This window comes from Pungitius pungitius, chromosome 1 (assembly GCF_949316345.1).
Source record: "Pungitius pungitius chromosome 1, fPunPun2.1, whole genome shotgun sequence".
Taxonomy (NCBI): Eukaryota; Metazoa; Chordata; class Actinopteri; order Perciformes; family Gasterosteidae; genus Pungitius; species Pungitius pungitius.
This window is the reverse complement of record NC_084900.1, coordinates 13,530,858-13,553,678: the sequence shown is the minus strand read 5'-3', so window position 1 is coordinate 13,553,678 and position 22,821 is coordinate 13,530,858. Positions and strand designations below refer to the sequence as shown.

Sequence of the window (22,821 nt, the reverse complement as noted above, 5' to 3'; positions counted from 1 at the left end):
AACTGAATGGATTATTGCAAACGTGATTCTCGCAGAGGAACAAGTCAAATTTGTTTGTCAACAAAATATTCAGGGTTTAAGGTTTGACCGTGATTAGAAGGTAATGTTGGAAAACGGTACTGGTTAAAGGAACATCTGAGAGGACTGAAGAGAAAAGCATTTGTAACCCTGCTCAGAGGAAGAAGCAAAACAGCTTTGGGAAGGGTAAAGCTTGGTTTGGAACTTATTCAGGACAAACAATAGTTGAAACTTGACAGGAAGGTCAGAGTTCCACTAAACTTCAAGCCTGAACAGGGACTTGAACCCTGGACCCTCAGATTAAAAGTCTGATGCTCTACCGACTGAGCTATCCAGGCTTCGAAAACTGAATGGATTGTTGCAAACGTGATTCTGGCAGAGGAACCCTGCTCAGAAGAAGAAGCATAACAGCTTTCGGAAGGGTAAAGCTTGGTTTGGAACTGGCTCAAGAGTCAGGAACTTTACGGGAAGGTCACAGTTGTGCTAAACTTCACAGTTCCGCTAAACTTCAAGCCTGAACAGGGACTTGAACCCTGGACCCTCAGATTAAAAGTCTGATGCTCTACCGACTGAGCTATCCAGGCTTCGAAAACTGAATGGATTGTTGCAAACGTGATTCTGGCAGAGGAACCCTGCTCAGAGGAAGAAGCATAAAAGCTTTGGGAAGGGTAAAGCTTGGTTTGGAACTGGCTCAAGAGTCAGGAACTTTACGGGAAGGTCACAGTTGTGCTAAACTTCACAGTTCCGCTAAACTTCTAGCCTGAACAGGGACTTGAACCCTGGACCCTCAGATTAAAAGTCTGATGCTCTACCGACTGAGCTATCCAGGCTTCGAAAACTGAATGGATTGTTGCAAACGTGATTCTGGCAGAGGAACCCTGCTCAGAAGAAGAATCATAACAGCTTTCGGAAGGGTAAAGCTTGGTTTGGAACTGGCTCAAGAGTCAGGAACTTTACGGGAAGGTCACAGTTGTGCTAAACTTCACAGTTCCGCTAAACTTCAAGCCTGAACAGGGACTTGAACCCTGGACCCTCAGATTAAAAGTCTGATGCTCTACCAACTGAGCTATCCAGGCTTTGAAAACTGAATGGATTGTTGCAAACGTGATTCTGGCAGAGGAACCCTGCTCAGAAGAAGAAGCATAACAGCTTTCGGAAGGGTAAAGCTTGGTTTGGAACTGATTCAGGACAAACAATAGTTAAAACTTGACAGGAAGGTCAGAGTTCCACTAAACTTCAAGCCTGAACAGGGACTTGAACCCTGGACCCTCAGATTAAAAGTCTGATGCTCTACCGACTGAGCTATCCAGGCTTCGAAAACTGAATGGATTGTTGCAAACGTGATTCTGGCAGAGGAACCCTGCTCAGAAGAAGAAGCATAACAGCTTTCGGAAGGGTAAAGCTTGGTTTGGAACCGATTCAGGACAAACAATAGTTGAAACTTGACAGGAAGGTCACAGTTCCACTAAACTTCTAGCCTGAACAGGGACTTGAACCCTGGACCCTCAGATTAAAAGTCTGATGCTCTACCGACTGAGCTATCCAGGCTTCGAAAACTGAATGGATTGTTGCAAACGTGATTCTGGCAGAGGAACCCTGCTCAGAGGAAGAAGCATAAAAGCTTTGGGAAGGGTAAAGCTTGGTTTGGAACTGGCTCAAGAGTCAGGAACTTTACGGGAAGGTCACAGTTGTGCTAAACTTCACAGTTCCGCTAAACTTCAAGCCTGAACAGGGACTTGAACCCTGGACCCTCAGATTAAAAGTCTGATGCTCTACCGACTGAGCTATCCAGGCTTCGAAAACTGAATGGATTGTTGCAAACGTGATTCTGGCAGAGGAACCCTGCTCAGAAGAAGAAGCATAACAGCTTTCGGAAGGGTAAAGCTTGGTTTGGAACTGGCTCAAGAGTCATGAACTTTACGGGAAGGTCACAGTTGTGCTAAACTTCACAGTTCCGCTAAACTTCAAGCCTGAACAGGGACTTGAACCCTGGACCCTCAGATTAAAAGTCTGATGCTCTACCGACTGAGCTATCCAGGCTTCGAAAACTGAATGGATTGTTGCAAACGTGATTCTGGCAGAGGAACCCTGCTCAGAAGAAGAAGCATAACAGCTTTCGGAAGGGTAAAGCTTGGTTTGGAACTGGCTCAAGAGTCATGAACTTTACGGGAAGGTCACAGTTGTGCTAAACTTCACAGTTCCGCTAAACTTCAAGCCTGAACAGGGACTTGAACCCTGGACCCTCAGATTAAAAGTCTGATGCTCTACCGACTGAGCTATCCAGGCTTCGAAAACTGAATGGATTGTTGCAAACGTGATTCTGGCAGAGGAACCCTGCTCAGAAGAAGAAGCATAACAGCTTTCGGAAGGGTAAAGCTTGGTTTGGAACTGGCTCAAGAGTCAGGAACTTTACGGGAAGGTCACAGTTGTGCTCAACTTCACAGTTCCGCTAAACTTCAAGCCTGAACAGGGACTTGAACCCTGGACCCTCAGATTAAAAGTCTGATGCTCTACCGACTGAGCTATCCAGGCTTCGAAAACTGAATGGATTGTTGCAAACGTGATTCTGGCAGAGGAACCCTGCTCAGAGGAAGAAGCATAAAAGCTTTGGGAAGGGTAAAGCTTGGTTTGGAACTGGCTCAAGAGTCAGGAACTTTCCGGGAAGGTCACAGTTGTGCTAAACTTCACAGTTCCGCTAAACTTCAAGCCTGAACAGGGACTTGAACCCTGGACCCTCAGATTAAAAGTCTGATGCTCTACCGACTGAGCTATCCAGGCTTCGAAAACTGAATGGATTGTTGCAAACGTGATTCTGGCAGAGGAACCCTGCTCAGAAGAAGAAGCATAACAGCTTTCGGAAGGGTAAAGCTTGGTTTGGAACTGGCTCAAGAGTCAGGAACTTTACGGGAAGGTCACAGTTGTGCTAAACTTCACAGTTCCGCTAAACTTCAAGCCTGAACAGGGACTTGAACCCTGGACCCTCAGATTAAAAGTCTGATGCTCTACCGACTGAGCTATCCAGGCTTCGAAAACTGAATGGATTGTTGCAAACGTGATTCTGGCAGAGGAACCCTGCTCAGAGGAAGAAGCATAAAAGCTTTGGGAAGGGTAAAGCTTGGTTTGGAACTGGCTCAAGAGTCAGGAACTTTACGGGAAGGTCACAGTTGTGCTAAACTTCACAGTTCCGCTAAACTTCAAGCCTGAACAGGGACTTGAACCCTGGACCCTCAGATTAAAAGTCTGATGCTCTACCGACTGAGCTATCCAGGCTTCGAAAACTGAATGGATTGTTGCAAACGTGATTCTGGCAGAGGAACCCTGCTCAGAAGAAGAAGCATAACAGCTTTCGGAAGGGTAAAGCTTGGTTTGGAACTGGCTCAAGAGTCATGAACTTTACGGGAAGGTCACAGTTGTGCTAAACTTCACAGTTCCGCTAAACTTCAAGCCTGAACAGGGACTTGAACCCTGGACCCTCAGATTAAAAGTCTGATGGTCTAGCAACTGAGCTATCCAGTCTTCAAAAACTGAATGGATTATTGCAAACGTGATTCTCGCAGAGGAACAAGTCAAATTTGTTCGTCAACAAAATATTCAGGTTTTAAGGTTTGACCGTGATTAGAAGGTAATGTTGGAAAACGGTACTTGTTAAAGGAACACCTGAGAGGACTGATGAGAAAAGCAATTGTAACCCTGCTCAGAGAAAGATGCAAAACAGCTTTGGGAAGGGAAAAGCTTGGTTTGGAACTGATTCAGGACAAACAATAGTTGAAACTTGACAGGAAGGTCACAGTTCCACTAAACTTCTAGCCTGAACAGGGACTTGAACCCTGGACCCTCAGATTAAAAGTCTGATGCTCTACCGACTGAGCTATCCAGGCTTCGAAAACTGAATGGATTATTGCAAACGTGATTCTCGCAGAGGAACAAGTCAAATTTGTTTGTCAACAAAATATTCAGGGTTTAAGGTTTGACCGTGATTAGAAGGTAATGTTGGAAAACGGTACTGGTTAAAGGAACATCTGAGAGGACTGAAGAGAAAAGCATTTGTAACCCTGCTCAGAGGAAGAAGCAAAACAGCTTTGGGAAGGGTAAAGCTTGGTTTGGAACTTATTCAGGACAAACAATAGTTGAAACTTGACAGGAAGGTCAGAGTTCCACTAAACTTCAAGCCTGAACAGGGACTTGAACCCTGGACCCTCAGATTAAAAGTCTGATGCTCTACCGACTGAGCTATCCAGGCTTCGAAAACTGAATGGATTGTTGCAAACGTGATTCTGGCAGAGGAACCCTGCTCAGAAGAAGAAGCATAACAGCTTTCGGAAGGGTAAAGCTTGGTTTGGAACTGGCTCAAGAGTCAGGAACTTTACGGGAAGGTCACAGTTGTGCTCAACTTCACAGTTCCGCTAAACTTCAAGCCTGAACAGGGACTTGAACCCTGGACCCTCAGATTAAAAGTCTGATGCTCTACCGACTGAGCTATCCAGGCTTCGAAAACTGAATGGATTGTTGCAAACGTGATTCTGGCAGAGGAACCCTGCTCAGAGGAAGAAGCATAAAAGCTTTGGGAAGGGTAAAGCTTGGTTTGGAACTGGCTCAAGAGTCAGGAACTTTACGGGAAGGTCACAGTTGTGCTAAACTTCACAGTTCCGCTAAACTTCAAGCCTGAACAGGGACTTGAACCCTGGACCCTCAGATTAAAAGTCTGATGCTCTACCGACTGAGCTATCCAGGCTTCGAAAACTGAATGGATTGTTGCAAACGTGATTCTGGCAGAGGAACCCTGCTCAGAAGAAGAAGCATAACAGCTTTCGGAAGGGTAAAGCTTGGTTTGGAACTGGCTCAAGAGTCATGAACTTTACGGGAAGGTCACAGTTGTGCTAAACTTCACAGTTCCGCTAAACTTCAAGCCTGAACAGGGACTTGAACCCTGGACCCTCAGATTAAAAGTCTGATGCTCTACCGACTGAGCTATCCAGGCTTCGAAAACTGAATGGATTGTTGCAAACGTGATTCTGGCAGAGGAACCCTGCTCAGAAGAAGAAGCATAACAGCTTTCGGAAGGGTAAAGCTTGGTTTGGAACTGGCTCAAGAGTCATGAACTTTACGGGAAGGTCACAGTTGTGCTAAACTTCACAGTTCCGCTAAACTTCAAGCCTGAACAGGGACTTGAACCCTGGACCCTCAGATTAAAAGTCTGATGGTCTAGCAACTGAGCTATCCAGTCTTCAAAAACTGAATGGATTATTGCAAACGTGATTCTCGCAGAGGAACAAGTCAAATTTGTTCGTCAACAAAATATTCAGGTTTTAAGGTTTGACCGTGATTAGAAGGTAATGTTGGAAAACGGTACTTGTTAAAGGAACACCTGAGAGGACTGATGAGAAAAGCAATTGTAACCCTGCTCAGAGAAAGATGCAAAACAGCTTTGGGAAGGGAAAAGCTTGGTTTGGAACTGATTCAGGACAAACAATAGTTGAAACTTGACAGGAAGGTCACAGTTCCACTAAACTTCTAGCCTGAACAGGGACTTGAACCCTGGACCCTCAGATTAAAAGTCTGATGCTCTACCGACTGAGCTATCCAGGCTTCGAAAACTGAATGGATTATTGCAAACGTGATTCTCGCAGAGGAACAAGTCAAATTTGTTTGTCAACAAAATATTCAGGGTTTAAGGTTTGACCGTGATTAGAAGGTAATGTTGGAAAACGGTACTGGTTAAAGGAACATCTGAGAGGACTGAAGAGAAAAGCATTTGTAACCCTGCTCAGAGGAAGAAGCAAAACAGCTTTGGGAAGGGTAAAGCTTGGTTTGGAACTTATTCAGGACAAACAATAGTTGAAACTTGACAGGAAGGTCAGAGTTCCACTAAACTTCAAGCCTGAACAGGGACTTGAACCCTGGACCCTCAGATTAAAAGTCTGATGCTCTACCGACTGAGCTATCCAGGCTTCGAAAACTGAATGGATTGTTGCAAACGTGATTCTGGCAGAGGAACCCTGCTCAGAAGAAGAAGCATAACAGCTTTCGGAAGGGTAAAGCTTGGTTTGGAACTGGCTCAAGAGTCAGGAACTTTACGGGAAGGTCACAGTTGTGCTAAACTTCACAGTTCCGCTAAACTTCAAGCCTGAACAGGGACTTGAACCCTGGACCCTCAGATTAAAAGTCTGATGCTCTACCGACTGAGCTATCCAGGCTTCGAAAACTGAATGGATTGTTGCAAACGTGATTCTGGCAGAGGAACCCTGCTCAGAGGAAGAAGCATAAAAGCTTTGGGAAGGGTAAAGCTTGGTTTGGAACTGGCTCAAGAGTCAGGAACTTTACGGGAAGGTCACAGTTGTGCTAAACTTCACAGTTCCGCTAAACTTCTAGCCTGAACAGGGACTTGAACCCTGGACCCTCAGATTAAAAGTCTGATGCTCTACCGACTGAGCTATCCAGGCTTCGAAAACTGAATGGATTGTTGCAAACGTGATTCTGGCAGAGGAACCCTGCTCAGAAGAAGAATCATAACAGCTTTCGGAAGGGTAAAGCTTGGTTTGGAACTGGCTCAAGAGTCAGGAACTTTACGGGAAGGTCACAGTTGTGCTAAACTTCACAGTTCCGCTAAACTTCAAGCCTGAACAGGGACTTGAACCCTGGACCCTCAGATTAAAAGTCTGATGCTCTACCAACTGAGCTATCCAGGCTTTGAAAACTGAATGGATTGTTGCAAACGTGATTCTGGCAGAGGAACCCTGCTCAGAAGAAGAAGCATAACAGCTTTCGGAAGGGTAAAGCTTGGTTTGGAACTGATTCAGGACAAACAATAGTTAAAACTTGACAGGAAGGTCAGAGTTCCACTAAACTTCAAGCCTGAACAGGGACTTGAACCCTGGACCCTCAGATTAAAAGTCTGATGCTCTACCGACTGAGCTATCCAGGCTTCGAAAACTGAATGGATTGTTGCAAACGTGATTCTGGCAGAGGAACCCTGCTCAGAAGAAGAAGCATAACAGCTTTCGGAAGGGTAAAGCTTGGTTTGGAACCGATTCAGGACAAACAATAGTTGAAACTTGACAGGAAGGTCACAGTTCCACTAAACTTCTAGCCTGAACAGGGACTTGAACCCTGGACCCTCAGATTAAAAGTCTGATGCTCTACCGACTGAGCTATCCAGGCTTCGAAAACTGAATGGATTGTTGCAAACGTGATTCTGGCAGAGGAACCCTGCTCAGAGGAAGAAGCATAAAAGCTTTGGGAAGGGTAAAGCTTGGTTTGGAACTGGCTCAAGAGTCAGGAACTTTACGGGAAGGTCACAGTTGTGCTAAACTTCACAGTTCCGCTAAACTTCAAGCCTGAACAGGGACTTGAACCCTGGACCCTCAGATTAAAAGTCTGATGCTCTACCGACTGAGCTATCCAGGCTTCGAAAACTGAATGGATTGTTGCAAACGTGATTCTGGCAGAGGAACCCTGCTCAGAAGAAGAAGCATAACAGCTTTCGGAAGGGTAAAGCTTGGTTTGGAACTGGCTCAAGAGTCAGGAACTTTACGGGAAGGTCACAGTTGTGCTCAACTTCACAGTTCCGCTAAACTTCAAGCCTGAACAGGGACTTGAACCCTGGACCCTCAGATTAAAAGTCTGATGCTCTACCGACTGAGCTATCCAGGCTTCGAAAACTGAATGGATTGTTGCAAACGTGATTCTGGCAGAGGAACCCTGCTCAGAGGAAGAAGCATAAAAGCTTTGGGAAGGGTAAAGCTTGGTTTGGAACTGGCTCAAGAGTCAGGAACTTTCCGGGAAGGTCACAGTTGTGCTAAACTTCACAGTTCCGCTAAACTTCAAGCCTGAACAGGGACTTGAACCCTGGACCCTCAGATTAAAAGTCTGATGCTCTACCGACTGAGCTATCCAGGCTTCGAAAACTGAATGGATTGTTGCAAACGTGATTCTGGCAGAGGAACCCTGCTCAGAAGAAGAAGCATAACAGCTTTCGGAAGGGTAAAGCTTGGTTTGGAACTGGCTCAAGAGTCAGGAACTTTACGGGAAGGTCACAGTTGTGCTAAACTTCACAGTTCCGCTAAACTTCAAGCCTGAACAGGGACTTGAACCCTGGACCCTCAGATTAAAAGTCTGATGCTCTACCGACTGAGCTATCCAGGCTTCGAAAACTGAATGGATTGTTGCAAACGTGATTCTGGCAGAGGAACCCTGCTCAGAGGAAGAAGCATAAAAGCTTTGGGAAGGGTAAAGCTTGGTTTGGAACTGGCTCAAGAGTCAGGAACTTTACGGGAAGGTCACAGTTGTGCTAAACTTCACAGTTCCGCTAAACTTCAAGCCTGAACAGGGACTTGAACCCTGGACCCTCAGATTAAAAGTCTGATGCTCTACCGACTGAGCTATCCAGGCTTCGAAAACTGAATGGATTGTTGCAAACGTGATTCTGGCAGAGGAACCCTGCTCAGAAGAAGAAGCATAACAGCTTTCGGAAGGGTAAAGCTTGGTTTGGAACTGGCTCAAGAGTCATGAACTTTACGGGAAGGTCACAGTTGTGCTAAACTTCACAGTTCCGCTAAACTTCAAGCCTGAACAGGGACTTGAACCCTGGACCCTCAGATTAAAAGTCTGATGGTCTAGCAACTGAGCTATCCAGTCTTCAAAAACTGAATGGATTATTGCAAACGTGATTCTCGCAGAGGAACAAGTCAAATTTGTTCGTCAACAAAATATTCAGGTTTTAAGGTTTGACCGTGATTAGAAGGTAATGTTGGAAAACGGTACTTGTTAAAGGAACACCTGAGAGGACTGATGAGAAAAGCAATTGTAACCCTGCTCAGAGAAAGATGCAAAACAGCTTTGGGAAGGGAAAAGCTTGGTTTGGAACTGATTCAGGACAAACAATAGTTGAAACTTGACAGGAAGGTCACAGTTCCACTAAACTTCTAGCCTGAACAGGGACTTGAACCCTGGACCCTCAGATTAAAAGTCTGATGCTCTACCGACTGAGCTATCCAGGCTTCGAAAACTGAATGGATTATTGCAAACGTGATTCTCGCAGAGGAACAAGTCAAATTTGTTTGTCAACAAAATATTCAGGGTTTAAGGTTTGACCGTGATTAGAAGGTAATGTTGGAAAACGGTACTGGTTAAAGGAACATCTGAGAGGACTGAAGAGAAAAGCATTTGTAACCCTGCTCAGAGGAAGAAGCAAAACAGCTTTGGGAAGGGTAAAGCTTGGTTTGGAACTTATTCAGGACAAACAATAGTTGAAACTTGACAGGAAGGTCAGAGTTCCACTAAACTTCAAGCCTGAACAGGGACTTGAACCCTGGACCCTCAGATTAAAAGTCTGATGCTCTACCGACTGAGCTATCCAGGCTTCGAAAACTGAATGGATTGTTGCAAACGTGATTCTGGCAGAGGAACCCTGCTCAGAAGAAGAAGCATAACAGCTTTCGGAAGGGTAAAGCTTGGTTTGGAACTGGCTCAAGAGTCAGGAACTTTACGGGAAGGTCACAGTTGTGCTCAACTTCACAGTTCCGCTAAACTTCAAGCCTGAACAGGGACTTGAACCCTGGACCCTCAGATTAAAAGTCTGATGCTCTACCGACTGAGCTATCCAGGCTTCGAAAACTGAATGGATTGTTGCAAACGTGATTCTGGCAGAGGAACCCTGCTCAGAGGAAGAAGCATAAAAGCTTTGGGAAGGGTAAAGCTTGGTTTGGAACTGGCTCAAGAGTCAGGAACTTTACGGGAAGGTCACAGTTGTGCTAAACTTCACAGTTCCGCTAAACTTCAAGCCTGAACAGGGACTTGAACCCTGGACCCTCAGATTAAAAGTCTGATGCTCTACCGACTGAGCTATCCAGGCTTCGAAAACTGAATGGATTGTTGCAAACGTGATTCTGGCAGAGGAACCCTGCTCAGAAGAAGAAGCATAACAGCTTTCGGAAGGGTAAAGCTTGGTTTGGAACTGGCTCAAGAGTCATGAACTTTACGGGAAGGTCACAGTTGTGCTAAACTTCACAGTTCCGCTAAACTTCAAGCCTGAACAGGGACTTGAACCCTGGACCCTCAGATTAAAAGTCTGATGCTCTACCGACTGAGCTATCCAGGCTTCGAAAACTGAATGGATTGTTGCAAACGTGATTCTGGCAGAGGAACCCTGCTCAGAAGAAGAAGCATAACAGCTTTCGGAAGGGTAAAGCTTGGTTTGGAACTGGCTCAAGAGTCATGAACTTTACGGGAAGGTCACAGTTGTGCTAAACTTCACAGTTCCGCTAAACTTCAAGCCTGAACAGGGACTTGAACCCTGGACCCTCAGATTAAAAGTCTGATGGTCTAGCAACTGAGCTATCCAGTCTTCAAAAACTGAATGGATTATTGCAAACGTGATTCTCGCAGAGGAACAAGTCAAATTTGTTCGTCAACAAAATATTCAGGTTTTAAGGTTTGACCGTGATTAGAAGGTAATGTTGGAAAACGGTACTTGTTAAAGGAACACCTGAGAGGACTGATGAGAAAAGCAATTGTAACCCTGCTCAGAGAAAGATGCAAAACAGCTTTGGGAAGGGAAAAGCTTGGTTTGGAACTGATTCAGGACAAACAATAGTTGAAACTTGACAGGAAGGTCACAGTTCCACTAAACTTCTAGCCTGAACAGGGACTTGAACCCTGGACCCTCAGATTAAAAGTCTGATGCTCTACCGACTGAGCTATCCAGGCTTCGAAAACTGAATGGATTATTGCAAACGTGATTCTCGCAGAGGAACAAGTCAAATTTGTTTGTCAACAAAATATTCAGGGTTTAAGGTTTGACCGTGATTAGAAGGTAATGTTGGAAAACGGTACTGGTTAAAGGAACATCTGAGAGGACTGAAGAGAAAAGCATTTGTAACCCTGCTCAGAGGAAGAAGCAAAACAGCTTTGGGAAGGGTAAAGCTTGGTTTGGAACTTATTCAGGACAAACAATAGTTGAAACTTGACAGGAAGGTCAGAGTTCCACTAAACTTCAAGCCTGAACAGGGACTTGAACCCTGGACCCTCAGATTAAAAGTCTGATGCTCTACCGACTGAGCTATCCAGGCTTCGAAAACTGAATGGATTGTTGCAAACGTGATTCTGGCAGAGGAACCCTGCTCAGAAGAAGAAGCATAACAGCTTTCGGAAGGGTAAAGCTTGGTTTGGAACTGGCTCAAGAGTCAGGAACTTTACGGGAAGGTCACAGTTGTGCTAAACTTCACAGTTCCGCTAAACTTCAAGCCTGAACAGGGACTTGAACCCTGGACCCTCAGATTAAAAGTCTGATGCTCTACCGACTGAGCTATCCAGGCTTCGAAAACTGAATGGATTGTTGCAAACGTGATTCTGGCAGAGGAACCCTGCTCAGAGGAAGAAGCATAAAAGCTTTGGGAAGGGTAAAGCTTGGTTTGGAACTGGCTCAAGAGTCAGGAACTTTACGGGAAGGTCACAGTTGTGCTAAACTTCACAGTTCCGCTAAACTTCTAGCCTGAACAGGGACTTGAACCCTGGACCCTCAGATTAAAAGTCTGATGCTCTACCGACTGAGCTATCCAGGCTTCGAAAACTGAATGGATTGTTGCAAACGTGATTCTGGCAGAGGAACCCTGCTCAGAAGAAGAATCATAACAGCTTTCGGAAGGGTAAAGCTTGGTTTGGAACTGGCTCAAGAGTCAGGAACTTTACGGGAAGGTCACAGTTGTGCTAAACTTCACAGTTCCGCTAAACTTCAAGCCTGAACAGGGACTTGAACCCTGGACCCTCAGATTAAAAGTCTGATGCTCTACCAACTGAGCTATCCAGGCTTTGAAAACTGAATGGATTGTTGCAAACGTGATTCTGGCAGAGGAACCCTGCTCAGAAGAAGAAGCATAACAGCTTTCGGAAGGGTAAAGCTTGGTTTGGAACTGATTCAGGACAAACAATAGTTAAAACTTGACAGGAAGGTCAGAGTTCCACTAAACTTCAAGCCTGAACAGGGACTTGAACCCTGGACCCTCAGATTAAAAGTCTGATGCTCTACCGACTGAGCTATCCAGGCTTCGAAAACTGAATGGATTGTTGCAAACGTGATTCTGGCAGAGGAACCCTGCTCAGAAGAAGAAGCATAACAGCTTTCGGAAGGGTAAAGCTTGGTTTGGAACCGATTCAGGACAAACAATAGTTGAAACTTGACAGGAAGGTCACAGTTCCACTAAACTTCTAGCCTGAACAGGGACTTGAACCCTGGACCCTCAGATTAAAAGTCTGATGCTCTACCGACTGAGCTATCCAGGCTTCGAAAACTGAATGGATTGTTGCAAACGTGATTCTGGCAGAGGAACCCTGCTCAGAGGAAGAAGCATAAAAGCTTTGGGAAGGGTAAAGCTTGGTTTGGAACTGGCTCAAGAGTCAGGAACTTTACGGGAAGGTCACAGTTGTGCTAAACTTCACAGTTCCGCTAAACTTCAAGCCTGAACAGGGACTTGAACCCTGGACCCTCAGATTAAAAGTCTGATGCTCTACCGACTGAGCTATCCAGGCTTCGAAAACTGAATGGATTGTTGCAAACGTGATTCTGGCAGAGGAACCCTGCTCAGAAGAAGAAGCATAACAGCTTTCGGAAGGGTAAAGCTTGGTTTGGAACTGGCTCAAGAGTCATGAACTTTACGGGAAGGTCACAGTTGTGCTAAACTTCACAGTTCCGCTAAACTTCAAGCCTGAACAGGGACTTGAACCCTGGACCCTCAGATTAAAAGTCTGATGCTCTACCGACTGAGCTATCCAGGCTTCGAAAACTGAATGGATTGTTGCAAACGTGATTCTGGCAGAGGAACCCTGCTCAGAAGAAGAAGCATAACAGCTTTCGGAAGGGTAAAGCTTGGTTTGGAACTGGCTCAAGAGTCATGAACTTTACGGGAAGGTCACAGTTGTGCTAAACTTCACAGTTCCGCTAAACTTCAAGCCTGAACAGGGACTTGAACCCTGGACCCTCAGATTAAAAGTCTGATGCTCTACCGACTGAGCTATCCAGGCTTCGAAAACTGAATGGATTGTTGCAAACGTGATTCTGGCAGAGGAACCCTGCTCAGAAGAAGAAGCATAACAGCTTTCGGAAGGGTAAAGCTTGGTTTGGAACTGGCTCAAGAGTCAGGAACTTTACGGGAAGGTCACAGTTGTGCTCAACTTCACAGTTCCGCTAAACTTCAAGCCTGAACAGGGACTTGAACCCTGGACCCTCAGATTAAAAGTCTGATGCTCTACCGACTGAGCTATCCAGGCTTCGAAAACTGAATGGATTGTTGCAAACGTGATTCTGGCAGAGGAACCCTGCTCAGAGGAAGAAGCATAAAAGCTTTGGGAAGGGTAAAGCTTGGTTTGGAACTGGCTCAAGAGTCAGGAACTTTCCGGGAAGGTCACAGTTGTGCTAAACTTCACAGTTCCGCTAAACTTCAAGCCTGAACAGGGACTTGAACCCTGGACCCTCAGATTAAAAGTCTGATGCTCTACCGACTGAGCTATCCAGGCTTCGAAAACTGAATGGATTGTTGCAAACGTGATTCTGGCAGAGGAACCCTGCTCAGAAGAAGAAGCATAACAGCTTTCGGAAGGGTAAAGCTTGGTTTGGAACTGGCTCAAGAGTCAGGAACTTTACGGGAAGGTCACAGTTGTGCTAAACTTCACAGTTCCGCTAAACTTCAAGCCTGAACAGGGACTTGAACCCTGGACCCTCAGATTAAAAGTCTGATGCTCTACCGACTGAGCTATCCAGGCTTCGAAAACTGAATGGATTGTTGCAAACGTGATTCTGGCAGAGGAACCCTGCTCAGAGGAAGAAGCATAAAAGCTTTGGGAAGGGTAAAGCTTGGTTTGGAACTGGCTCAAGAGTCAGGAACTTTACGGGAAGGTCACAGTTGTGCTAAACTTCACAGTTCCGCTAAACTTCAAGCCTGAACAGGGACTTGAACCCTGGACCCTCAGATTAAAAGTCTGATGCTCTACCGACTGAGCTATCCAGGCTTCGAAAACTGAATGGATTGTTGCAAACGTGATTCTGGCAGAGGAACCCTGCTCAGAAGAAGAAGCATAACAGCTTTCGGAAGGGTAAAGCTTGGTTTGGAACTGGCTCAAGAGTCATGAACTTTACGGGAAGGTCACAGTTGTGCTAAACTTCACAGTTCCGCTAAACTTCAAGCCTGAACAGGGACTTGAACCCTGGACCCTCAGATTAAAAGTCTGATGGTCTAGCAACTGAGCTATCCAGTCTTCAAAAACTGAATGGATTATTGCAAACGTGATTCTCGCAGAGGAACAAGTCAAATTTGTTCGTCAACAAAATATTCAGGTTTTAAGGTTTGACCGTGATTAGAAGGTAATGTTGGAAAACGGTACTTGTTAAAGGAACACCTGAGAGGACTGATGAGAAAAGCAATTGTAACCCTGCTCAGAGAAAGATGCAAAACAGCTTTGGGAAGGGAAAAGCTTGGTTTGGAACTGATTCAGGACAAACAATAGTTGAAACTTGACAGGAAGGTCACAGTTCCACTAAACTTCTAGCCTGAACAGGGACTTGAACCCTGGACCCTCAGATTAAAAGTCTGATGCTCTACCGACTGAGCTATCCAGGCTTCGAAAACTGAATGGATTATTGCAAACGTGATTCTCGCAGAGGAACAAGTCAAATTTGTTTGTCAACAAAATATTCAGGGTTTAAGGTTTGACCGTGATTAGAAGGTAATGTTGGAAAACGGTACTGGTTAAAGGAACATCTGAGAGGACTGAAGAGAAAAGCATTTGTAACCCTGCTCAGAGGAAGAAGCAAAACAGCTTTGGGAAGGGTAAAGCTTGGTTTGGAACTTATTCAGGACAAACAATAGTTGAAACTTGACAGGAAGGTCAGAGTTCCACTAAACTTCAAGCCTGAACAGGGACTTGAACCCTGGACCCTCAGATTAAAAGTCTGATGCTCTACCGACTGAGCTATCCAGGCTTCGAAAACTGAATGGATTGTTGCAAACGTGATTCTGGCAGAGGAACCCTGCTCAGAAGAAGAAGCATAACAGCTTTCGGAAGGGTAAAGCTTGGTTTGGAACTGGCTCAAGAGTCAGGAACTTTACGGGAAGGTCACAGTTGTGCTAAACTTCACAGTTCCGCTAAACTTCAAGCCTGAACAGGGACTTGAACCCTGGACCCTCAGATTAAAAGTCTGATGCTCTACCGACTGAGCTATCCAGGCTTCGAAAACTGAATGGATTGTTGCAAACGTGATTCTGGCAGAGGAACCCTGCTCAGAGGAAGAAGCATAAAAGCTTTGGGAAGGGTAAAGCTTGGTTTGGAACTGGCTCAAGAGTCAGGAACTTTACGGGAAGGTCACAGTTGTGCTAAACTTCACAGTTCCGCTAAACTTCAAGCCTGAACAGGGACTTGAACCCTGGACCCTCAGATTAAAAGTCTGATGCTCTACCGACTGAGCTATCCAGGCTTCGAAAACTGAATGGATTGTTGCAAACGTGATTCTGGCAGAGGAACCCTGCTCAGAAGAAGAAGCATAACAGCTTTCGGAAGGGTAAAGCTTGGTTTGGAACTGGCTCAAGAGTCATGAACTTTACGGGAAGGTCACAGTTGTGCTAAACTTCACAGTTCCGCTAAACTTCAAGCCTGAACAGGGACTTGAACCCTGGACCCTCAGATTAAAAGTCTGATGGTCTAGCAACTGAGCTATCCAGTCTTCAAAAACTGAATGGATTATTGCAAACGTGATTCTCGCAGAGGAACAAGTCAAATTTGTTCGTCAACAAAATATTCAGGTTTTAAGGTTTGACCGTGATTAGAAGGTAATGTTGGAAAACGGTACTTGTTAAAGGAACACCTGAGAGGACTGATGAGAAAAGCAATTGTAACCCTGCTCAGAGAAAGATGCAAAACAGCTTTGGGAAGGGAAAAGCTTGGTTTGGAACTGATTCAGGACAAACAATAGTTGAAACTTGACAGGAAGGTCACAGTTCCACTAAACTTCTAGCCTGAACAGGGACTTGAACCCTGGACCCTCAGATTAAAAGTCTGATGCTCTACCGACTGAGCTATCCAGGCTTCGAAAACTGAATGGATTGTTGCAAACGTGATTCTGGCAGAGGAACCCTGCTCAGAGGAAGAAGCATAAAAGCTTTGGGAAGGGTAAAGCTTGGTTTGGAACTGGCTCAAGAGTCAGGAACTTTACGGGAAGGTCACAGTTGTGCTAAACTTCACAGTTCCGCTAAACTTCAAGCCTGAACAGGGACTTGAACCCTGGACCCTCAGATTAAAAGTCTGATGCTCTACCGACTGAGCTATCCAGGCTTCGAAAACTGAATGGATTGTTGCAAACGTGATTCTGGCAGAGGAACCCTGCTCAGAAGAAGAAGCATAACAGCTTTCGGAAGGGTAAAGCTTGGTTTGGAACTGGCTCAAGAGTCATGAACTTTACGGGAAGGTCACAGTTGTGCTAAACTTCACAGTTCCGCTAAACTTCAAGCCTGAACAGGGACTTGAACCCTGGACCCTCAGATTAAAAGTCTGATGCTCTACCGACTGAGCTATCCAGGCTTCGAAAACTGAATGGATTGTTGCAAACGTGATTCTGGCAGAGGAACCCTGCTCAGAAGAAGAAGCATAACAGCTTTCGGAAGGGTAAAGCTTGGTTTGGAACTGGCTCAAGAGTCATGAACTTTACGGGAAGGTCACAGTTGTGCTAAACTTCACAGTTCCGCTAAACTTCAAGCCTGAACAGGGACTTGAACCCTGGACCCTCAGATTAAAAGTCTGATGCTCTACCGACTGAGCTATCCAGGCTTCGAAAACTGAATGGATTGTTGCAAACGTGATTCTGGCAGAGGAACCCTGCTCAGAAGAAGAAGCATAACAGCTTTCGGAAGGGTAAAGCTTGGTTTGGAACTGGCTCAAGAGTCAGGAACTTTACGGGAAGGTCACAGTTGTGCTCAACTTCACAGTTCCGCTAAACTTCAAGCCTGAACAGGGACTTGAACCCTGGACCCTCAGATTAAAAGTCTGATGCTCTACCGACTGAGCTATCCAGGCTTCGAAAACTGAATGGATTGTTGCAAACGTGATTCTGGCAGAGGAACCCTGCTCAGAGGAAGAAGCATAAAAGCTTTGGGAAGGGTAAAGCTTGGTTTGGAACTGGCTCAAGAGTCAGGAACTTTACGGGAAGGTCACAGTTGTGCTAAACTTCACAGTTCCGCTAAACTTCAAGCCTGAACAGGGACTTGAACCCTGGACCCTCAGATTAAAAGTCTGATGCTCTACCGACTGAGCTATCCAGGCTTCGAAAACTGAATGGATTGTTGCAAACGTGATTCTGGCAGAGGAACCCTGCTCAGAAGAAGAAGCATAACAGCTTTCGGAAGGGTAAAGCTTGGTTTGGAACTGGCTCAAGAGTCATGAACTTTACGGGAAGGTCACAGTTGTGCTAAACTTCACAGTTCCGCTAAACTTCAAGCCTGAACAGGGACTTGAACCCTGGACCCTCAGATTAAAAGTCTGATGCTCTACCGACTGAGCTATCCAGGCTTCGAAAACTGAATGGATTGTTGCAAACGTGATTCTGGCAGAGGAACCCTGCTCAGAAGAAGAAGCATAACAGCTTTCGGAAGGGTAAAGCTTGGTTTGGAACTGGCTCAAGAGTCATGAACTTTACGGGAAGGTCACAGTTGTGCTAAACTTCACAGTTCCGCTAAACTTCAAGCCTGAACAGGGACTTGAACCCTGGACCCTCAGATTAAAAGTCTGATGGTCTAGCAACTGAGCTATCCAGTCTTCAAAAACTGAATGGATTATTGCAAACGTGATTCTCGCAGAGGAACAAGTCAAATTTGTTCGTCAACAAAATATTCAGGTTTTAAGGTTTGACCGTGATTAGAAGGTAATGTTGGAAAACGGTACTTGTTAAAGGAACACCTGAGAGGACTGATGAGAAAAGCAATTGTAACCCTGCTCAGAGAAAGATGCAAAACAGCTTTGGGAAGGGAAAAGCTTGGTTTGGAACTGATTCAGGACAAACAATAGTTGAAACTTGACAGGAAGGTCACAGTTCCACTAAACTTCTAGCCTGAACAGGGACTTGAACCCTGGACCCTCAGATTAAAAGTCTGATGCTCTACCGACTGAGCTATCCAGGCTTCGAAAACTGAATGGATTGTTGCAAACGTGATTCTGGCAGAGGAACCCTGCTCAGAGGAAGAAGCATAAAAGCTTTGGGAAGGGTAAAGCTTGGTTTGGAACTGGCTCAAGAGTCAGGAACTTTACGGGAAGGTCACAGTTGTGCTAAACTTCACAGTTCCGCTAAACTTCAAGCCTGAACAGGGACTTGAACCCTGGACCCTCAGATTAAAAGTCTGATGCTCTACCGACTGAGCTATCCAGGCTTCGAAAACTGAATGGATTGTTGCAAACGTGATTCTGGCAGAGGAACCCTGCTCAGAAGAAGAAGCATAACAGCTTTCGGAAGGGTAAAGCTTGGTTTGGAACTGGCTCAAGAGTCATGAACTTTACGGGAAGGTCACAGTTGTGCTAAACTTCACAGTTCCGCTAAACTTCAAGCCTGAACAGGGACTTGAACCCTGGACCCTCAGATTAAAAGTCTGATGCTCTACCGACTGAGCTATCCAGGCTTCGAAAACTGAATGGATTGTTGCAAACGTGATTCTGGCAGAGGAACCCTGCTCAGAAGAAGAAGCATAACAGCTTTCGGAAGGGTAAAGCTTGGTTTGGAACTGGCTCAAGAGTCATGAACTTTACGGGAAGGTCACAGTTGTGCTAAACTTCACAGTTCCGCTAAACTTCAAGCCTGAACAGGGACTTGAACCCTGGACCCTCAGATTAAAAGTCTGATGCTCTACCGACTGAGCTATCCAGGCTTCGAAAACTGAATGGATTGTTGCAAACGTGATTCTGGCAGAGGAACCCTGCTCAGAAGAAGAAGCATAACAGCTTTCGGAAGGGTAAAGCTTGGTTTGGAACTGGCTCAAGAGTCAGGAACTTTACGGGAAGGTCACAGTTGTGCTCAACTTCACAGTTCCGCTAAACTTCAAGCCTGAACAGGGACTTGAACCCTGGACCCTCAGATTAAAAGTCTGATGCTCTACCGACTGAGCTATCCAGGCTTCGAAAACTGAATGGATTGTTGCAAACGTGATTCTGGCAGAGGAACCCTGCTCAGAGGAAGAAGCATAAAAGCTTTGGGAAGGGTAAAGCTTGGTTTGGAACTGGCTCAAGAGTCAGGAACTTTACGGGAAGGTCACAGTTGTGCTAAACTTCACAGTTCCGCTAAACTTCAAGCCTGAACAGGGACTTGAACCCTGGACCCTCAGATTAAAAGTCTGATGCTCTACCGACTGAGCTATCCAGGCTTCGAAAACTGAATGGATTGTTGCAAACGTGATTCTGGCAGAGGAACCCTGCTCAGAAGAAGAAGCATAACAGCTTTCGGAAGGGTAAAGCTTGGTTTGGAACTGGCTCAAGAGTCATGAACTTTACGGGAAGGTCACAGTTGTGCTAAACTTCACAGTTCCGCTAAACTTCAAGCCTGAACAGGGACTTGAACCCTGGACCCTCAGATTAAAAGTCTGATGCTCTACCGACTGAGCTATCCAGGCTTCGAAAACTGAATGGATTGTTGCAAACGTGATTCTGGCAGAGGAACCCTGCTCAGAAGAAGAAGCATAACAGCTTTCGGAAGGGTAAAGCTTGGTTTGGAACTGGCTCAAGAGTCATGAACTTTACGGGAAGGTCACAGTTGTGCTAAACTTCACAGTTCCGCTAAACTTCAAGCCTGAACAGGGACTTGAACCCTGGACCCTCAGATTAAAAGTCTGATGGTCTAGCAACTGAGCTATCCAGTCTTCAAAAACTGAATGGATTATTGCAAACGTGATTCTCGCAGAGGAACAAGTCAAATTTGTTCGTCAACAAAATATTCAGGTTTTAAGGTTTGACCGTGATTAGAAGGTAATGTTGGAAAACGGTACTTGTTAAAGGAACACCTGAGAGGACTGATGAGAAAAGCAATTGTAACCCTGCTCAGAGAAAGATGCAAAACAGCTTTGGGAAGGGAAAAGCTTGGTTTGGAACTGATTCAGGACAAACAATAGTTGAAACTTGACAGGAAGGTCACAGTTCCACTAAACTTCTAGCCTGAACAGGGACTTGAACCCTGGACCCTCAGATTAAAAGTCTGATGCTCTACCGACTGAGCTATCCAGGCTTCGAAAACTGAATGGATTATTGCAAACGTGATTCTCGCAGAGGAACAAGTCAAATTTGTTTGTCAACAAAATATTCAGGGTTTAAGGTTTGACCGTGATTAGAAGGTAATGTTGGAAAACGGTACTGGTTAAAGGAACATCTGAGAGGACTGAAGAGAAAAGCATTTGTAACCCTGCTCAGAGGAAGAAGCAAAACAGCTTTGGGAAGGGTAAAGCTTGGTTTGGAACTTATTCAGGACAAACAATAGTTGAAACTTGACAGGAAGGTCAGAGTTCCACTAAACTTCAAGCCTGAACAGGGACTTGAACCCTGGACCCTCAGATTAAAAGTCTGATGCTCTACCGACTGAGCTATCCAGGCTTCGAAAACTGAATGGATTGTTGCAAACGTGATTCTGGCAGAGGAACCCTGCTCAGAAGAAGAAGCATAACAGCTTTCGGAAGGGTAAAGCTTGGTTTGGAACTGGCTCAAGAGTCAGGAACTTTACGGGAAGGTCACAGTTGTGCTAAACTTCACAGTTCCGCTAAACTTCAAGCCTGAACAGGGACTTGAACCCTGGACCCTCAGATTAAAAGTCTGATGCTCTACCGACTGAGCTATCCAGGCTTCGAAAACTGAATGGATTGTTGCAAACGTGATTCTGGCAGAGGAACCCTGCTCAGAGGAAGAAGCATAAAAGCTTTGGGAAGGGTAAAGCTTGGTTTGGAACTGGCTCAAGAGTCAGGAACTTTACGGGAAGGTCACAGTTGTGCTAAACTTCACAGTTCCGCTAAACTTCTAGCCTGAACAGGGACTTGAACCCTGGACCCTCAGATTAAAAGTCTGATGCTCTACCGACTGAGCTATCCAGGCTTCGAAAACTGAATGGATTGTTGCAAACGTGATTCTGGCAGAGGAACCCTGCTCAGAAGAAGAATCATAACAGCTTTCGGAAGGGTAAAGCTTGGTTTGGAACTGGCTCAAGAGTCAGGAACTTTACGGGAAGGTCACAGTTGTGCTAAACTTCACAGTTCCGCTAAACTTCAAGCCTGAACAGGGACTTGAACCCTGGACCCTCAGATTAAAAGTCTGATGCTCTACCAACTGAGCTATCCAGGCTTTGAAAACTGAATGGATTGTTGCAAACGTGATTCTGGCAGAGGAACCCTGCTCAGAAGAAGAAGCATAACAGCTTTCGGAAGGGTAAAGCTTGGTTTGGAACTGATTCAGGACAAACAATAGTTAAAACTTGACAGGAAGGTCAGAGTTCCACTAAACTTCAAGCCTGAACAGGGACTTGAACCCTGGACCCTCAGATTAAAAGTCTGATGCTCTACCGACTGAGCTATCCAGGCTTCGAAAACTGAATGGATTGTTGCAAACGTGATTCTGGCAGAGGAACCCTGCTCAGAAGAAGAAGCATAACAGCTTTCGGAAGGGTAAAGCTTGGTTTGGAACCGATTCAGGACAAACAATAGTTGAAACTTGACAGGAAGGTCACAGTTCCACTAAACTTCTAGCCTGAACAGGGACTTGAACCCTGGACCCTCAGATTAAAAGTCTGATGCTCTACCGACTGAGCTATCCAGGCTTCGAAAACTGAATGGATTGTTGCAAACGTGATTCTGGCAGAGGAACCCTGCTCAGAGGAAGAAGCATAAAAGCTTTGGGAAGGGTAAAGCTTGGTTTGGAACTGGCTCAAGAGTCAGGAACTTTACGGGAAGGTCACAGTTGTGCTAAACTTCACAGTTCCGCTAAACTTCAAGCCTGAACAGGGACTTGAACCCTGGACCCTCAGATTAAAAGTCTGATGCTCTACCGACTGAGCTATCCAGGCTTCGAAAACTGAATGGATTGTTGCAAACGTGATTCTGGCAGAGGAACCCTGCTCAGAAGAAGAAGCATAACAGCTTTCGGAAGGGTAAAGCTTGGTTTGGAACTGGCTCAAGAGTCATGAACTTTACGGGAAGGTCACAGTTGTGCTAAACTTCACAGTTCCGCTAAACTTCAAGCCTGAACAGGGACTTGAACCCTGGACCCTCAGATTAAAAGTCTGATGCTCTACCGACTGAGCTATCCAGGCTTCGAAAACTGAATGGATTGTTGCAAACGTGATTCTGGCAGAGGAACCCTGCTCAGAAGAAGAAGCATAACAGCTTTCGGAAGGGTAAAGCTTGGTTTGGAACTGGCTCAAGAGTCATGAACTTTACGGGAAGGTCACAGTTGTGCTAAACTTCACAGTTCCGCTAAACTTCAAGCCTGAACAGGGACTTGAACCCTGGACCCTCAGATTAAAAGTCTGATGCTCTACCGACTGAGCTATCCAGGCTTCGAAAACTGAATGGATTGTTGCAAACGTGATTCTGGCAGAGGAACCCTGCTCAGAAGAAGAAGCATAACAGCTTTCGGAAGGGTAAAGCTTGGTTTGGAACTGGCTCAAGAGTCAGGAACTTTACGGGAAGGTCACAGTTGTGCTCAACTTCACAGTTCCGCTAAACTTCAAGCCTGAACAGGGACTTGAACCCTGGACCCTCAGATTAAAAGTCTGATGCTCTACCGACTGAGCTATCCAGGCTTCGAAAACTG

At 45.5% G+C, this 22,821-nt stretch overlaps 1 protein-coding gene and 86 non-coding genes across 90 annotated transcripts in view; all 87 read right to left on the bottom strand.

Moving 5' to 3' along the window:
* Positions 1-22,821, bottom strand: part of itpr3 (inositol 1,4,5-trisphosphate receptor, type 3) — a 161,468-nt gene that overhangs the window by 46,264 nt on the left and 92,383 nt on the right. The gene's annotated exons all lie outside the window — the stretch shown is intronic.
* On the bottom strand, positions 284-356 carry trnak-uuu (transfer RNA lysine (anticodon UUU)). The gene has a single exon. It is a non-coding gene; the product is annotated as a tRNA-Lys (tRNA).
* On the bottom strand, positions 530-602 carry trnak-uuu (transfer RNA lysine (anticodon UUU)). The gene has a single exon. It is a non-coding gene; the product is annotated as a tRNA-Lys (tRNA).
* On the bottom strand, positions 776-848 carry trnak-uuu (transfer RNA lysine (anticodon UUU)). The gene has a single exon. It is a non-coding gene; the product is annotated as a tRNA-Lys (tRNA).
* On the bottom strand, positions 1,022-1,094 carry trnak-uuu (transfer RNA lysine (anticodon UUU)). Its single transcript has one exon. It is a non-coding gene; the product is annotated as a tRNA-Lys (tRNA).
* On the bottom strand, positions 1,258-1,330 carry trnak-uuu (transfer RNA lysine (anticodon UUU)). Its single transcript has one exon. It is a non-coding gene; the product is annotated as a tRNA-Lys (tRNA).
* On the bottom strand, positions 1,494-1,566 carry trnak-uuu (transfer RNA lysine (anticodon UUU)). Its single transcript has one exon. It is a non-coding gene; the product is annotated as a tRNA-Lys (tRNA).
* trnak-uuu (transfer RNA lysine (anticodon UUU)) lies at positions 1,740-1,812 on the bottom strand. The gene has a single exon. It is a non-coding gene; the product is annotated as a tRNA-Lys (tRNA).
* On the bottom strand, positions 1,986-2,058 carry trnak-uuu (transfer RNA lysine (anticodon UUU)). The gene has a single exon. It is a non-coding gene; the product is annotated as a tRNA-Lys (tRNA).
* Positions 2,232-2,304, bottom strand: trnak-uuu (transfer RNA lysine (anticodon UUU)). The gene has a single exon. It is a non-coding gene; the product is annotated as a tRNA-Lys (tRNA).
* Positions 2,478-2,550, bottom strand: trnak-uuu (transfer RNA lysine (anticodon UUU)). The gene has a single exon. It is a non-coding gene; the product is annotated as a tRNA-Lys (tRNA).
* Positions 2,724-2,796, bottom strand: trnak-uuu (transfer RNA lysine (anticodon UUU)). Its single transcript has one exon. It is a non-coding gene; the product is annotated as a tRNA-Lys (tRNA).
* On the bottom strand, positions 2,970-3,042 carry trnak-uuu (transfer RNA lysine (anticodon UUU)). The gene has a single exon. It is a non-coding gene; the product is annotated as a tRNA-Lys (tRNA).
* Positions 3,216-3,288, bottom strand: trnak-uuu (transfer RNA lysine (anticodon UUU)). The gene has a single exon. It is a non-coding gene; the product is annotated as a tRNA-Lys (tRNA).
* trnak-uuu (transfer RNA lysine (anticodon UUU)) lies at positions 3,462-3,534 on the bottom strand. The gene has a single exon. It is a non-coding gene; the product is annotated as a tRNA-Lys (tRNA).
* trnak-uuu (transfer RNA lysine (anticodon UUU)) lies at positions 3,824-3,896 on the bottom strand. Its single transcript has one exon. It is a non-coding gene; the product is annotated as a tRNA-Lys (tRNA).
* trnak-uuu (transfer RNA lysine (anticodon UUU)) lies at positions 4,186-4,258 on the bottom strand. Its single transcript has one exon. It is a non-coding gene; the product is annotated as a tRNA-Lys (tRNA).
* On the bottom strand, positions 4,432-4,504 carry trnak-uuu (transfer RNA lysine (anticodon UUU)). The gene has a single exon. It is a non-coding gene; the product is annotated as a tRNA-Lys (tRNA).
* trnak-uuu (transfer RNA lysine (anticodon UUU)) lies at positions 4,678-4,750 on the bottom strand. The gene has a single exon. It is a non-coding gene; the product is annotated as a tRNA-Lys (tRNA).
* trnak-uuu (transfer RNA lysine (anticodon UUU)) lies at positions 4,924-4,996 on the bottom strand. Its single transcript has one exon. It is a non-coding gene; the product is annotated as a tRNA-Lys (tRNA).
* Positions 5,170-5,242, bottom strand: trnak-uuu (transfer RNA lysine (anticodon UUU)). Its single transcript has one exon. It is a non-coding gene; the product is annotated as a tRNA-Lys (tRNA).
* trnak-uuu (transfer RNA lysine (anticodon UUU)) lies at positions 5,532-5,604 on the bottom strand. The gene has a single exon. It is a non-coding gene; the product is annotated as a tRNA-Lys (tRNA).
* trnak-uuu (transfer RNA lysine (anticodon UUU)) lies at positions 5,894-5,966 on the bottom strand. The gene has a single exon. It is a non-coding gene; the product is annotated as a tRNA-Lys (tRNA).
* Positions 6,140-6,212, bottom strand: trnak-uuu (transfer RNA lysine (anticodon UUU)). Its single transcript has one exon. It is a non-coding gene; the product is annotated as a tRNA-Lys (tRNA).
* Positions 6,386-6,458, bottom strand: trnak-uuu (transfer RNA lysine (anticodon UUU)). Its single transcript has one exon. It is a non-coding gene; the product is annotated as a tRNA-Lys (tRNA).
* Positions 6,632-6,704, bottom strand: trnak-uuu (transfer RNA lysine (anticodon UUU)). The gene has a single exon. It is a non-coding gene; the product is annotated as a tRNA-Lys (tRNA).
* trnak-uuu (transfer RNA lysine (anticodon UUU)) lies at positions 6,868-6,940 on the bottom strand. Its single transcript has one exon. It is a non-coding gene; the product is annotated as a tRNA-Lys (tRNA).
* On the bottom strand, positions 7,104-7,176 carry trnak-uuu (transfer RNA lysine (anticodon UUU)). Its single transcript has one exon. It is a non-coding gene; the product is annotated as a tRNA-Lys (tRNA).
* trnak-uuu (transfer RNA lysine (anticodon UUU)) lies at positions 7,350-7,422 on the bottom strand. The gene has a single exon. It is a non-coding gene; the product is annotated as a tRNA-Lys (tRNA).
* On the bottom strand, positions 7,596-7,668 carry trnak-uuu (transfer RNA lysine (anticodon UUU)). The gene has a single exon. It is a non-coding gene; the product is annotated as a tRNA-Lys (tRNA).
* On the bottom strand, positions 7,842-7,914 carry trnak-uuu (transfer RNA lysine (anticodon UUU)). Its single transcript has one exon. It is a non-coding gene; the product is annotated as a tRNA-Lys (tRNA).
* trnak-uuu (transfer RNA lysine (anticodon UUU)) lies at positions 8,088-8,160 on the bottom strand. Its single transcript has one exon. It is a non-coding gene; the product is annotated as a tRNA-Lys (tRNA).
* Positions 8,334-8,406, bottom strand: trnak-uuu (transfer RNA lysine (anticodon UUU)). Its single transcript has one exon. It is a non-coding gene; the product is annotated as a tRNA-Lys (tRNA).
* Positions 8,580-8,652, bottom strand: trnak-uuu (transfer RNA lysine (anticodon UUU)). The gene has a single exon. It is a non-coding gene; the product is annotated as a tRNA-Lys (tRNA).
* trnak-uuu (transfer RNA lysine (anticodon UUU)) lies at positions 8,942-9,014 on the bottom strand. The gene has a single exon. It is a non-coding gene; the product is annotated as a tRNA-Lys (tRNA).
* trnak-uuu (transfer RNA lysine (anticodon UUU)) lies at positions 9,304-9,376 on the bottom strand. Its single transcript has one exon. It is a non-coding gene; the product is annotated as a tRNA-Lys (tRNA).
* Positions 9,550-9,622, bottom strand: trnak-uuu (transfer RNA lysine (anticodon UUU)). The gene has a single exon. It is a non-coding gene; the product is annotated as a tRNA-Lys (tRNA).
* Positions 9,796-9,868, bottom strand: trnak-uuu (transfer RNA lysine (anticodon UUU)). The gene has a single exon. It is a non-coding gene; the product is annotated as a tRNA-Lys (tRNA).
* trnak-uuu (transfer RNA lysine (anticodon UUU)) lies at positions 10,042-10,114 on the bottom strand. Its single transcript has one exon. It is a non-coding gene; the product is annotated as a tRNA-Lys (tRNA).
* Positions 10,288-10,360, bottom strand: trnak-uuu (transfer RNA lysine (anticodon UUU)). Its single transcript has one exon. It is a non-coding gene; the product is annotated as a tRNA-Lys (tRNA).
* Positions 10,650-10,722, bottom strand: trnak-uuu (transfer RNA lysine (anticodon UUU)). The gene has a single exon. It is a non-coding gene; the product is annotated as a tRNA-Lys (tRNA).
* On the bottom strand, positions 11,012-11,084 carry trnak-uuu (transfer RNA lysine (anticodon UUU)). Its single transcript has one exon. It is a non-coding gene; the product is annotated as a tRNA-Lys (tRNA).
* trnak-uuu (transfer RNA lysine (anticodon UUU)) lies at positions 11,258-11,330 on the bottom strand. The gene has a single exon. It is a non-coding gene; the product is annotated as a tRNA-Lys (tRNA).
* Positions 11,504-11,576, bottom strand: trnak-uuu (transfer RNA lysine (anticodon UUU)). Its single transcript has one exon. It is a non-coding gene; the product is annotated as a tRNA-Lys (tRNA).
* On the bottom strand, positions 11,750-11,822 carry trnak-uuu (transfer RNA lysine (anticodon UUU)). Its single transcript has one exon. It is a non-coding gene; the product is annotated as a tRNA-Lys (tRNA).
* trnak-uuu (transfer RNA lysine (anticodon UUU)) lies at positions 11,986-12,058 on the bottom strand. The gene has a single exon. It is a non-coding gene; the product is annotated as a tRNA-Lys (tRNA).
* On the bottom strand, positions 12,222-12,294 carry trnak-uuu (transfer RNA lysine (anticodon UUU)). Its single transcript has one exon. It is a non-coding gene; the product is annotated as a tRNA-Lys (tRNA).
* trnak-uuu (transfer RNA lysine (anticodon UUU)) lies at positions 12,468-12,540 on the bottom strand. The gene has a single exon. It is a non-coding gene; the product is annotated as a tRNA-Lys (tRNA).
* Positions 12,714-12,786, bottom strand: trnak-uuu (transfer RNA lysine (anticodon UUU)). Its single transcript has one exon. It is a non-coding gene; the product is annotated as a tRNA-Lys (tRNA).
* Positions 12,960-13,032, bottom strand: trnak-uuu (transfer RNA lysine (anticodon UUU)). The gene has a single exon. It is a non-coding gene; the product is annotated as a tRNA-Lys (tRNA).
* trnak-uuu (transfer RNA lysine (anticodon UUU)) lies at positions 13,206-13,278 on the bottom strand. Its single transcript has one exon. It is a non-coding gene; the product is annotated as a tRNA-Lys (tRNA).
* Positions 13,452-13,524, bottom strand: trnak-uuu (transfer RNA lysine (anticodon UUU)). Its single transcript has one exon. It is a non-coding gene; the product is annotated as a tRNA-Lys (tRNA).
* Positions 13,698-13,770, bottom strand: trnak-uuu (transfer RNA lysine (anticodon UUU)). The gene has a single exon. It is a non-coding gene; the product is annotated as a tRNA-Lys (tRNA).
* On the bottom strand, positions 13,944-14,016 carry trnak-uuu (transfer RNA lysine (anticodon UUU)). Its single transcript has one exon. It is a non-coding gene; the product is annotated as a tRNA-Lys (tRNA).
* Positions 14,190-14,262, bottom strand: trnak-uuu (transfer RNA lysine (anticodon UUU)). Its single transcript has one exon. It is a non-coding gene; the product is annotated as a tRNA-Lys (tRNA).
* On the bottom strand, positions 14,552-14,624 carry trnak-uuu (transfer RNA lysine (anticodon UUU)). The gene has a single exon. It is a non-coding gene; the product is annotated as a tRNA-Lys (tRNA).
* Positions 14,914-14,986, bottom strand: trnak-uuu (transfer RNA lysine (anticodon UUU)). Its single transcript has one exon. It is a non-coding gene; the product is annotated as a tRNA-Lys (tRNA).
* Positions 15,160-15,232, bottom strand: trnak-uuu (transfer RNA lysine (anticodon UUU)). The gene has a single exon. It is a non-coding gene; the product is annotated as a tRNA-Lys (tRNA).
* Positions 15,406-15,478, bottom strand: trnak-uuu (transfer RNA lysine (anticodon UUU)). The gene has a single exon. It is a non-coding gene; the product is annotated as a tRNA-Lys (tRNA).
* On the bottom strand, positions 15,652-15,724 carry trnak-uuu (transfer RNA lysine (anticodon UUU)). Its single transcript has one exon. It is a non-coding gene; the product is annotated as a tRNA-Lys (tRNA).
* Positions 16,014-16,086, bottom strand: trnak-uuu (transfer RNA lysine (anticodon UUU)). The gene has a single exon. It is a non-coding gene; the product is annotated as a tRNA-Lys (tRNA).
* Positions 16,260-16,332, bottom strand: trnak-uuu (transfer RNA lysine (anticodon UUU)). The gene has a single exon. It is a non-coding gene; the product is annotated as a tRNA-Lys (tRNA).
* trnak-uuu (transfer RNA lysine (anticodon UUU)) lies at positions 16,506-16,578 on the bottom strand. Its single transcript has one exon. It is a non-coding gene; the product is annotated as a tRNA-Lys (tRNA).
* On the bottom strand, positions 16,752-16,824 carry trnak-uuu (transfer RNA lysine (anticodon UUU)). The gene has a single exon. It is a non-coding gene; the product is annotated as a tRNA-Lys (tRNA).
* Positions 16,998-17,070, bottom strand: trnak-uuu (transfer RNA lysine (anticodon UUU)). The gene has a single exon. It is a non-coding gene; the product is annotated as a tRNA-Lys (tRNA).
* Positions 17,244-17,316, bottom strand: trnak-uuu (transfer RNA lysine (anticodon UUU)). Its single transcript has one exon. It is a non-coding gene; the product is annotated as a tRNA-Lys (tRNA).
* trnak-uuu (transfer RNA lysine (anticodon UUU)) lies at positions 17,490-17,562 on the bottom strand. The gene has a single exon. It is a non-coding gene; the product is annotated as a tRNA-Lys (tRNA).
* On the bottom strand, positions 17,736-17,808 carry trnak-uuu (transfer RNA lysine (anticodon UUU)). Its single transcript has one exon. It is a non-coding gene; the product is annotated as a tRNA-Lys (tRNA).
* Positions 18,098-18,170, bottom strand: trnak-uuu (transfer RNA lysine (anticodon UUU)). The gene has a single exon. It is a non-coding gene; the product is annotated as a tRNA-Lys (tRNA).
* trnak-uuu (transfer RNA lysine (anticodon UUU)) lies at positions 18,344-18,416 on the bottom strand. Its single transcript has one exon. It is a non-coding gene; the product is annotated as a tRNA-Lys (tRNA).
* trnak-uuu (transfer RNA lysine (anticodon UUU)) lies at positions 18,590-18,662 on the bottom strand. Its single transcript has one exon. It is a non-coding gene; the product is annotated as a tRNA-Lys (tRNA).
* Positions 18,836-18,908, bottom strand: trnak-uuu (transfer RNA lysine (anticodon UUU)). Its single transcript has one exon. It is a non-coding gene; the product is annotated as a tRNA-Lys (tRNA).
* Positions 19,082-19,154, bottom strand: trnak-uuu (transfer RNA lysine (anticodon UUU)). The gene has a single exon. It is a non-coding gene; the product is annotated as a tRNA-Lys (tRNA).
* On the bottom strand, positions 19,328-19,400 carry trnak-uuu (transfer RNA lysine (anticodon UUU)). Its single transcript has one exon. It is a non-coding gene; the product is annotated as a tRNA-Lys (tRNA).
* trnak-uuu (transfer RNA lysine (anticodon UUU)) lies at positions 19,574-19,646 on the bottom strand. The gene has a single exon. It is a non-coding gene; the product is annotated as a tRNA-Lys (tRNA).
* trnak-uuu (transfer RNA lysine (anticodon UUU)) lies at positions 19,820-19,892 on the bottom strand. The gene has a single exon. It is a non-coding gene; the product is annotated as a tRNA-Lys (tRNA).
* Positions 20,182-20,254, bottom strand: trnak-uuu (transfer RNA lysine (anticodon UUU)). Its single transcript has one exon. It is a non-coding gene; the product is annotated as a tRNA-Lys (tRNA).
* On the bottom strand, positions 20,544-20,616 carry trnak-uuu (transfer RNA lysine (anticodon UUU)). The gene has a single exon. It is a non-coding gene; the product is annotated as a tRNA-Lys (tRNA).
* Positions 20,790-20,862, bottom strand: trnak-uuu (transfer RNA lysine (anticodon UUU)). Its single transcript has one exon. It is a non-coding gene; the product is annotated as a tRNA-Lys (tRNA).
* Positions 21,036-21,108, bottom strand: trnak-uuu (transfer RNA lysine (anticodon UUU)). Its single transcript has one exon. It is a non-coding gene; the product is annotated as a tRNA-Lys (tRNA).
* Positions 21,282-21,354, bottom strand: trnak-uuu (transfer RNA lysine (anticodon UUU)). The gene has a single exon. It is a non-coding gene; the product is annotated as a tRNA-Lys (tRNA).
* Positions 21,518-21,590, bottom strand: trnak-uuu (transfer RNA lysine (anticodon UUU)). Its single transcript has one exon. It is a non-coding gene; the product is annotated as a tRNA-Lys (tRNA).
* On the bottom strand, positions 21,754-21,826 carry trnak-uuu (transfer RNA lysine (anticodon UUU)). The gene has a single exon. It is a non-coding gene; the product is annotated as a tRNA-Lys (tRNA).
* On the bottom strand, positions 22,000-22,072 carry trnak-uuu (transfer RNA lysine (anticodon UUU)). Its single transcript has one exon. It is a non-coding gene; the product is annotated as a tRNA-Lys (tRNA).
* trnak-uuu (transfer RNA lysine (anticodon UUU)) lies at positions 22,246-22,318 on the bottom strand. Its single transcript has one exon. It is a non-coding gene; the product is annotated as a tRNA-Lys (tRNA).
* On the bottom strand, positions 22,492-22,564 carry trnak-uuu (transfer RNA lysine (anticodon UUU)). The gene has a single exon. It is a non-coding gene; the product is annotated as a tRNA-Lys (tRNA).
* Positions 22,738-22,810, bottom strand: trnak-uuu (transfer RNA lysine (anticodon UUU)). Its single transcript has one exon. It is a non-coding gene; the product is annotated as a tRNA-Lys (tRNA).